The sequence below is a fragment of the Alexandromys fortis genome, unplaced genomic scaffold (assembly GCF_014885135.2).
Source record: "Alexandromys fortis isolate MF-2015 unplaced genomic scaffold, M_Fortis_MF-2015_v1.1 scaffold_227, whole genome shotgun sequence".
NCBI lineage: Eukaryota > Metazoa > Chordata > Mammalia > Rodentia > Cricetidae > Alexandromys > Alexandromys fortis.
The window spans coordinates 193,904-203,563 of record NW_026068109.1 but is presented as its reverse complement, the minus strand read 5'-3'; the positions used below and the strand labels follow the sequence as shown (position 1 = coordinate 203,563).

At 44.4% G+C, this 9,660-nt stretch overlaps 1 protein-coding gene across 2 annotated transcripts in view; it reads left to right on the top strand.

Annotated features, from left to right (window-relative positions):
- Positions 1 to 522: 522 nt before the first annotated feature.
- Rnf216 (ring finger protein 216) overlaps positions 523 to 9,660 on the top strand; it is a 128,343-nt gene continuing 119,205 nt past the window's right edge. For both annotated transcript variants that reach the window (XM_050124391.1, XM_050124389.1), the window contains exon 1: positions 523 to 684. The gene's annotated coding sequence lies outside the window, so the exon portion shown is untranslated. The remainder of the gene's footprint in view (positions 685 to 9,660) is intronic.

The following is a 9,660-nucleotide window of genomic DNA, read 5'->3' as shown; positions in this document are numbered from 1 at the left end:
TGGTGGCGCATGCCTTTAATCCCAGCACTTGGGAGGCAGAGGCAGGAGGATCTTTGTCAGTTCGAGGCCAGCCTGGTCTACAAGAGCTAGTTCCAGGACAGGCTCCAAAACCACAGAGAAACCCTGTCTCGAAAAACTAAAAAAAAACGTTGAATAGAATGTATGAATGTTTTATTCTTGACCAGATACCCTTGGGGGAGGGTCATTTTACCCGACCCACCTGGTACAAAGAAAAACCTCAAGAGGGGACAGATAAGAGGTCAATCAGTTGATTCCATGGTCAGCTGCCTATACCCCCCCCCCCCACTCCCAGCTTTAAGAGGAGACAATGACCCTGGGGTTCAGCAGTTCTTTGTCCTCCTGCCGCAAGGGGGAGTCAAGGCTCTGCCGCTGTGGAGCCCAGATGAAGGCCCGCTAGGCAGCCATCTCTATGATCTGGCTCTCCAGGCCCCTCCTCTCCGGCCCTCCGCGTGCCTCTATGGTTCTTCCTGTCATTAGTCGGGAGGGGGCGCTGCGCGCAGGCGCGAGGTAGACGCCGTGGCGCGGCCGGAAGGAACGCAGTAGCGGCCTCGGCGGCAACGGCGGCGGCAGCTGGAGCAGCGCCGAAGCTTTTCGAGCGGCTGCTTCAGGTGACTTGAGACTGAACTCCGGGCGCCGATCCGCGCTCGCGGAGCTGCGTGGCAGGTACGTGACGGACCCGCGCGCGTGGGCTCCTCGGGCCGCGGGTCGAGTGAGGCGAGTGGCCTCCCGCCAGGGCGCCACTGGGGTGGGGGCGGGGGCTGAGGGGGGACGCGCTCGGGAGTCCCGAGGGTCCGGGGGGCACCGCACAGGGGGTGTCGGGAGGGGAGCGGCGGAGACGGCCGCGGGCCAGCCGGTTCTCCACCAGCCACTTGAGGAAGTTTCTCTGGCCGGCCTGCTGCCCCGGGGGCGACGAGCCGCCCAGAGAAACGGTTCTCTGGCGCTCTGGCTTTGGTGGCCGCGTCCCACCGCGGCCTGGAGGAGCTGAAGAGGCGACGGACTGTCGACTTTGAACTCCAGCCCGGGCTAGTTCGGGCCCCTCGGAGTCTTGAGTTGACAAGCCTGTCATCCCAGCCAGCGCTCCGGAGTTACACAGCCCGTGCAAACCGAGTCCTGGTGCTCCCGTGGCGCGTGGCACGCTGGGTGAGCGCGAGACCCACGCTCGAGTGGACGAGGCGGCCCCTTGTGGCTCATCCCGTGATTCCCAAACTCCCTGCCTGTCCAAAGGGTGCAGTGACCCTGAGACCCTCTCCTGAGTTGTCGTTTCCCAGTTGGGGTTTGCCTGCTTTCTTTTGAGAGTCTCACTGCTTAGCCGAGGCTGACCTGGAACCTGAGAAGTAGATGAGGTTGGCCCCTGGAACTCACCAGGAATTCACGTACCTCTGCCTTGGGAGTGACGGGGGTGACGGGGCTAAAGGTCTAGGCCTAGGAAAGCTGTGACTGCTTGCTATTTTAGCATATGAAGAGAAAGGGCTTGAGCCTGCCCTTCTTAGGAGGAAGGGACCAACAATATTTTGTTTGTTTTCAAAACAGGGTTTCTCTCTGTGTTGCCAGGCTGGCCTTGAATTCAGAACCTTTTTTTTTTTCTTTTTTCTTTTTTCTTTTTGGTTTTTCGAGACAGGGTTTCTCTGTGGCTTTGGAGCCTGTCCTGGAACTAGCTCTGTAGACCAGGCTGGTCACACACAGAGATCCGCCTGCCTCTGCCTCCCAGTGGTGGGATTAAAGGCGTGCGCAACCACCGCCCGGCCAGAACCTTTTCTTTATGACTTTATCCCACAGTTTAGTTTATCTGAACTAAGAAATAACCAAGCTTTGCATTCTGTTTGAATCCAAATTGACAGTGCCTGGGGTATAAAAAAGGTGGTGAACTTCAGGAAGTGGCTGAGGATCTTGAGTTTAGTTTTTGAACAAATTCTTGAGCCTGTTGCATTAGGGACTTGAGACTTTTAAATTTTATTTATATTTTTGAGACAGGGTTTTTCTGTAGCTTTGGAGCCTGTCCTGGAACTAGCTCTTGTAGACCAGGCTGGCCTCAGAACTCACAGAGATCCACCCTACTCTGTGAGTGCTGGGATTAAAGGTGTGTAAACCACCACCCAGCAGGGCATTTGAGATAAGGACAAGAACAGCTAATAAGATCTTGAAGAGATTGAAAGTTTATGAAGTCAGTCAGGCGATATTTAGTGCGATATTTAGTGCCCGTCTTTAATCCCAGCATTTGGGAGGGGGGGGGGGATATCTCTGAGTTCAAGGCCAGCCTAATCTACAAGAGCTAGGAGCTAGTTCTGCCCCAAAGCTACAGAGAAACCCTGTCTCAGGGGGTTAAAAAAAAAAAATGGTTTGTGAAACCTGGTGAGACTGTTTACTAACTACAGTATGAAGTACTACTTTTATGATTACTGTATTCTAGGCTTTGCCGTATTCCAGACATAATGAATTCTTATATTGCCATCACTTTTGTCAAAACAGTGTTTCTCTGTGTAGTCCTGGCTGTCCTGTAATTCACTCTGTAGATAAAACTGGCCTAGAACTCATATCTGCCTGCCTCTGCCTCCTGAGTGCTGGGCTTAAAGGCATGTGCCCTCACACTGGGCTCAAAACCTTTAATTTTTAAAAACATTTATTCAGCATGTATATGGGCACATAATTTCACTTTATGGTCAGAGTATAGTTTTTGGAAATGAGTTCTCTTCCACCATTTGGGTTTCAGGCATCCAACTCAGGCTTTCAGGTTTAGCAGCAAGTGCCCTTAACCTGTTGTGCTGACTCAACAGCCTTATCTGTACAAAACTGATGCTAAGTGTGACGTATGTACAACTCTTAAGCATTTTTCTTATTCTTAGCCCTATCAATTGAGGTAAGTGCTCCAGTATCACGCTTGCGCTCTTGCTCTCTCTTTCTCTCGTGTGTGTGTGTGTGTGTGTGTGTGTGTGTGTGTGTGTGTGTATGTGTATGTGTGTATATGAAGGGAGGTGCTGAAAAATGAAACAAATGTAGTAAGGTTCAGAGCTGAGTCTGAAACTCATTTGGTTGCACAGTTCTTGCCTCTAATTGATTACCCTGCTGTACCTTGTTAATGCTATTCAAAATGTGGTTTTAGACCAGCTTCTTGGTGCCTGGCTGTGTTCTTGTCCCCAGGCTTTGGAAGTATTGAGTAAGACATGGTCTTGTGCATTTGGAATTTAAGTTCCAGGAGAAGAGGTTAACATTAAGTATAGTTTCTTAAATCGTTGAAGTTACAGTGTAGTAGTTGAGAAATTGAGGGATTTTTTTTGAATAAACAGGTCAGGGACACTTACAGGTTAGTCAGGAAAGGTTTTTCTCTGAGGGATTAGAGAATTGAGGAATGAACATAGGTAACTTGGCCAAAGAGGCAATCTCACAAAGGGAATTCAGCCTGAGAAAGTAAGTTTGGTAAGATCAAGGAACCAAGTCATTGTGTTGCTAGAGAATAGGGAAAAAACTATCAGGTGACACTACTTGGATCAACAAATGCTTGATGAAACCTGTTTTATATACTGTTGTAAGGACTTGGGTTCTGTCATAGTGACACTTGTAATTTAAAAAGCAGACAGGTGTGAAGGTGCATGTTTTTAATCCCAGCAGAGGCTGGTGTGGTCAACATAGGGCAGGTCAACCATTCTGGAAAACAAAACAAACAAAAACAACCCCCAGTGCTAAATAGGTCAAAGTGTGGAGCCTAGAAAGCAGAATTTGAACTAAAAGCAAGATGCAATGCGTTGTAAGCTCCTAGATGATTTTCTTTTTTTAAAAAAAATATTTATTTATTATATATACAATATTCTGTCTGTGTGCATGTCTGCAGGCCAGAAGAGGGCACCAGACCTCTTTACAGATGGTTGTGAGCCACCATGTGGTTGCTGGGAATTGAACTCAGGACCTTTGGAAGAGCAGGCAATGCTCTTAACCACTGAGCCATCTCTCCAGCCCCCCTAGATGATTTTTTTTAAAAAATATTTATTTATTATGTATACAATATTCTGCCTCCATGTACCACACGCCAGAAAGAGGGCGCCAGATCTCATTACTGATGGTTGTGAGCCACCATGTGGTTGCTGGGAATTGAACTTACGACCTCTGGAAGAGCAGCTAGTGCTCTTAACCACTGAGCCATCTCTCCAGGCCCCCCCCTTTTTTTTAAGATTCTCCTAGATGATTTTCAAGGACTAGGGCTGTATGGGACTTAGCACCTGCCAGGCCCTGGGTTCAATTCCTTGTACAGTGCCCCATCACCAAAAACAGATTGAAAATGTGACTGTGTTTACTTACCTGCTCCCATTTCAGAATCAATTTTCTAACAGTTGAGAAAAATCTTAACATTTTATGTTAACTTTTTCTAAAACAGTTTCTTGTCATGCAGGCAGTCTGATCTCAAACTCACTATGTAACTCAGGATGATCTTGAACTAGTACTATCCATTCTGCCTTTTCTGAGTGCTGGAATCAGAGGTCTTCACCAACATTCCAGGAGTGGTACCCATTGAACTCGGCTTCCTGGCTACCAGGCAAACCTGTCCTTTTATTAAAATCGTCAGCTAACTCTGAGGCTTGAAAGAATGACTCCGCTATTAAAGAGCAGTTGCTGTTCTTGCAGAGGCGCTGGGTTTGGTTTCCAGCACCCATGTGGTGGCTCATAAACACCTGTAACTCCAGCTTCAGTACCTCCTTTTGGCCTCTGTAGGTACTGGACACATGTATAATGCACATACATATATTCAGACAAACATTTGTGTGCACAATTAAAATAAAACTATTTGAAAATGTTTAGCTAACCAACCTGAGGACTGTGAATTTAATTTTTGGTGTGAGTTTTAGTGCAGATAATAGGACTTTTAGATTTTTTTATTATCTGCACACTTACATTTGTAAACATGGATATTATTATACCTTACATATTTTATTTTGTCTATATATTAAAATTTACATACTAAATTTTCTTATTCTGAACTCATCTTCTTGTTTGTTCTTAATAGTCCTGCCATTCTCCACCTGATCTCACCATCTAGGTCAATTTAGACTCCTTTTTCTTGCCTCATAGCCAATTATATTCAAAATTCCACCTAAATCTAATTCTGTATTAAGTATCTGTGGCCCCTCCCCTTATATACTATTATCTCTAATTCAGGCTTCTTAGGCTCTTGTTTACTGGGTTTCCGCGCACAAAATGTCCCTGCGTTGCCCATTGCGGCAAAGCTGATCTTCCTAATATGAAGCTCTCATTGTTCTGTTTCCCACTGGCTGGAAAACATGATTTGAACTTCTTCAGTTCAGCATCCTATCAACACCACAAACTACTTTCAAACGTACTGGCAATATAATCATTTAATCTTTTGATAGGAGTAAAAGAGAGAGGGAGAAGGAGCGTGTGTGTGTGTGTGTGTGTGTGTGTGTGTGTGTGTGTGTGTGTGTATGTGTGTGTATGTGTGTGTGTGTTTTGAGAGGAGAGGAGAGAGAGTGTGTTTTTTGAGTCTGGGTCTTGATATGTAGACCAGGCTGAAGTTCCCAGCTTTTTTACAGTTTTTTTTTTTTACTCACAAGCCTTGTCAGAGATCAGAGACTGCTAGAAGTCTTGGGTTTTGTTGTCTGTAGTGCCAGAGGATTCCATGTGACTCCAGCTGACCATGCAGACTTAGCCTTTCAGCTGTGTGCTCTTAAAGGCTAAGATGGATTATGGCACAGCACTTGGTGGTGTTTAAAGTGACTGGCCTTGCTAAATGGTTCCTGTCTACTTGTCCTCTCCTGCTTAGGATGATTTCTGTGTGTATGTGTGCACATGTACATTGTGTGCTTGGATGTGCAGGTGTGTGTGTGTAGACCAGAAATCAACTTCCTTAGGAGCTGTCCAACTTGTTCTTTCACTGGCCAGGAACAAGTCAAATGGGCTATACTGTCTAGCTAGTGGGCCATGCAGATCTACCTCCCCAGCACTGGAATTACAAGTTTGGGCCACCATACCTGGACTTCTGTTTTGATACTGAGGATCACAACTGTGTTCTCTTGCTTTCATGGTAAACACTTTACTAGCTGTTTGTCTCTCCAGTCTCAAGTGATTTATTTATTGCATGACTATCACATAGAATGTACTTGACTTTCTTTTACTCTTCCAAGTTTCCTTTATTTGGGGGGAAGGGTTCAATTTTTTTTGTTTTATTGATATTTATTGAGCTCTACATTTTTCTCTGCTCCCCTCACTGCCTCTCCCCTCTTCCCTTCAATCCTCCCCCCATGCTCCCAATTTACTCAGGAGATCCTGTCTTTTTCTACTTTCTACTTCCCATGTAGATTAGATCTGTGTAAGTCTCTCTTAGTGTCTGCATTGTTGTCTAAGTTCCCTGGGATTGTGGTTTGTAGGCTGGCTTTCTTTGCTTTATGTTTAAAAACCACCTATGAGTGAGTACATGTGATAATAGTCCTTCTGTGTCTGGGTTACCTCACTCAAAATAATGTTTTCTAGCTCCATCCCATTTTCCTGCAAAATTCAAGCTGACGTATTTTTTTCTGCTGTGTACTACTCCATTGTGTAAATGTACCACATTTTCCTTATCCATTCTTTGATTGAGGGGCATTTAGGTTGTTTCCAGGTTCTGGCTATGACAAACAAAGCTGCTATGAACATAGTTGAGCACATGTCCTAGTGTCACAGTTGAGCATCCTTTGGGTATATACCCAAAAGTGGTATTACGGGGTCTTTTTTTTTTTTCCCCGAGACAGGGTTTCTCCGTAGCTTTTGGTTCCTGTCCTGGAACTAGCTCTTGTAGACCAGGCTGGCCTCGAACTCACAGAGATCCCTCTGCCTCTGCCTCCCGAGTGCTGGGATTAAAGGTGTGCGCCACCACCGCCCAGCACCCAGCTTACGGGGTCTTGAGGAAGGTTGTTTCCTAATTTTCTGAGAAATTGCCACACTGACATCCACAGGGGTTGTACTGGCTTGCATTCCCACCAGCAATGCAGAAGTGTTCCCTTTTCCCCACAACCTTTCCAACATAAGTTGTCATCAGTGTTTTTGATCTTTGGCCATTCTTACAGGTACAAGATGGAATCTCAGAGTTGTTTTGATTTGCATTTCTCTGATGGCTAAGGATGTTGAGCATTTCCTTAAGTGTTTTTCAGTCATTTTAGATTCCTCTGTTGAGAGTTCTCTGTTCAGGTCTGTACTCCATTTTTTTGTTGGATTATATGATCTTTTGGTGTCCAATTTTTTGAGTTCTTTGTATATTTTGGAGATCAGACCTCTGTCTGATGTGGGGCTGGTGAAGATTTTTTCCCATTCTGTAGGCTGTCATTTTGTCTTGTTGATCGTGTCCTTTGCTTTACAGAAGGTTTTCAGTTTCAGGAGGTTCCATTTTATTTTTTAGTATTTATTTATTTATCATGTCTGTGTATGACTGCAGGCCAGAAGAGGGCACCAGACCTCCTTACAGATGGTTGTGAGCCACCGTGTGGTTGCTGGGAATTGAACTCAGGACCTTTGGAAGAGCAGGCAGTGCTCTTAACCTCTGAGCCATCTCTCCAGCCCAGGAGGTTCCATTTATTGTTTCTCTCAGTGTCTGCTGCTGGGGTTATATTTAGGAAGTGGTTCCCTGTGCCAATGCGTTTAAGTTTATTTCCCACTTTCTCTTCTATAAGGTGCAGTGTGGCTGGCTTTATATTGAGGTCTTTGATCCATTTGGACTTGAGTTTTGTGCATGGTGATAGATATGGGTCTATTTTCATTCTTCTACATGTTGATATCCAGTTTTGCCAGCAACACTTGTTAAATATGCTTTCTTTTTTTTATTTGATATTTTTTGTTTCTTTATCAAAGATCGGGTGTTTGAAGATGTGTGGATTGATATCCGGGTCTTCTATTCGGTTCCATTGGTCCTTTTTTTTTTTTAATGTATATGTACTAAGTAGTGGTAGTGCACACTTTAATCCCAGCACTCAGAAGGCAGAGGTAGATGGATCGCTGAGTTCAAGGCTAATCTTGTCTTTCAAGTTTCAGGACAGGCTCCAAAGCTACACAGAGAAACCCTGTCTAAAAAAAGGGGGGGGGGTAAAAATTGTATGTATGTGGGGGCAGTGTTTTACTAGCATGTGTATCTGTGCACTGTTTGCATGCAGTGCCTACAGAAGCCAGGAAGAGGATAGTGGATCCCAGGGAACTATAATTATAGGTGGTTCTTAGCCACTACTTTGAGATTTGGGAATTAAACCTCTCTGGTCCTGGAAGATCATTCAGGGCCCTTTAGCACTTAGCCATCTCTCCAGCCCATATTGCTCTAAGTTCTTTAAAACAATATTTTCCATGAGAGATTTTCTTTGTATATCTTCCTCATGCATCATAAAATCTTTGTGCCATGTAGCAACACACTAAATATTTGCTGAATTCTTTATTGTTGTTTGATTTTTTTGGGGGGTGGGGGCATGGTTTCTCTGTGTAGCTCTGGCTGTCCTGGAACTCGTTCTGTAGACCAAGCTGACCTCAAACTCAAAGATCCAACTGCCTCCTAGATTGTTGGGGTTACAGCATGTACCACTACCATACACCTTATGTTCTTAAGTTTATATTGTGGGTCAGTGAGATGGCTCTAGTCTGGCATTGAACTCCCAGAGATCTGCCTACCTCTGCCTCCCAAGTGCTGATTAAGGCCATGCACTACTATGCTCTGCTGCCCTTCCATATTCTTTTCTTAGAAATTATCTTTTGTTGAACTTGGTCCCCTAGACCTATGATTTCCCAGAGTCTTAATAAATATTTGTTAGCCTTAAATTACCATTATTTAGAAATTTTTCCCAGTTGGGCAGTGGTGGCACACGCTTTTAATCCCAGCTCTTGGGAGGCAGAGGCAGGTGGATCTCCATGAGTTCAAGACCAGCCTGGTCTACCAAGTGTAGCTCCAAAGCTACAGAGATACCCTGACTTTGGGGGGGGGGGAGAAAGTGCCCGAAGAATGATACCCAAGGTTTACCTCTGTCATCCACACACATGCGGTACACACCACACAAAATTATAAACTCTCATTTATACATACTGAAGAATTCCATGCCAAATAAATTCATATCTTTATTGAAAGTCAAGATTTTCTGTTTTAGGGCAATGGGAACTTACTTCTCCAGACTTGTTTTCTAGTTTTGCCAGAACCCAGTCTTGACACATAGTCTTTGTTGACTCATTTGATACTGAATGACAAGATGCTCCAGGCTCATTTTGTATGTTTCCAGCCCAAACCTGTAGTTGGTAATTGTCCAAAATTACTTTTGGTAAAAAAAATTCAAAAATTAGAGAAAGCCCTATTTTGTGTGGTTTTCTTCATTGCCTTTAAAAAATTGCTTCATATATTTAGTCTTAACAGTAGTTTTATATAAAAAGGTTTCAAAGTTGATCTATACGTGCTGAGTTACGGCCAAAATGAAAGACTCTAGAGGTCAGTAATAGTGTCAGTGGTCTCGGGGTTGATTGTGAGCATTGTGAACATTAACGCAGAGAAGGTGATTAGAAATGCCTTACTTTAGTTTGTCATTATGTTGTTACTATCTCAAACAAGATCAAGGATCATAATTCCGATATCTGGTAAATACCACTCTCTTAGTATATCACCCTTATAATTGTATAAGATTTCTCTTTTTTTGATTTTTTTTT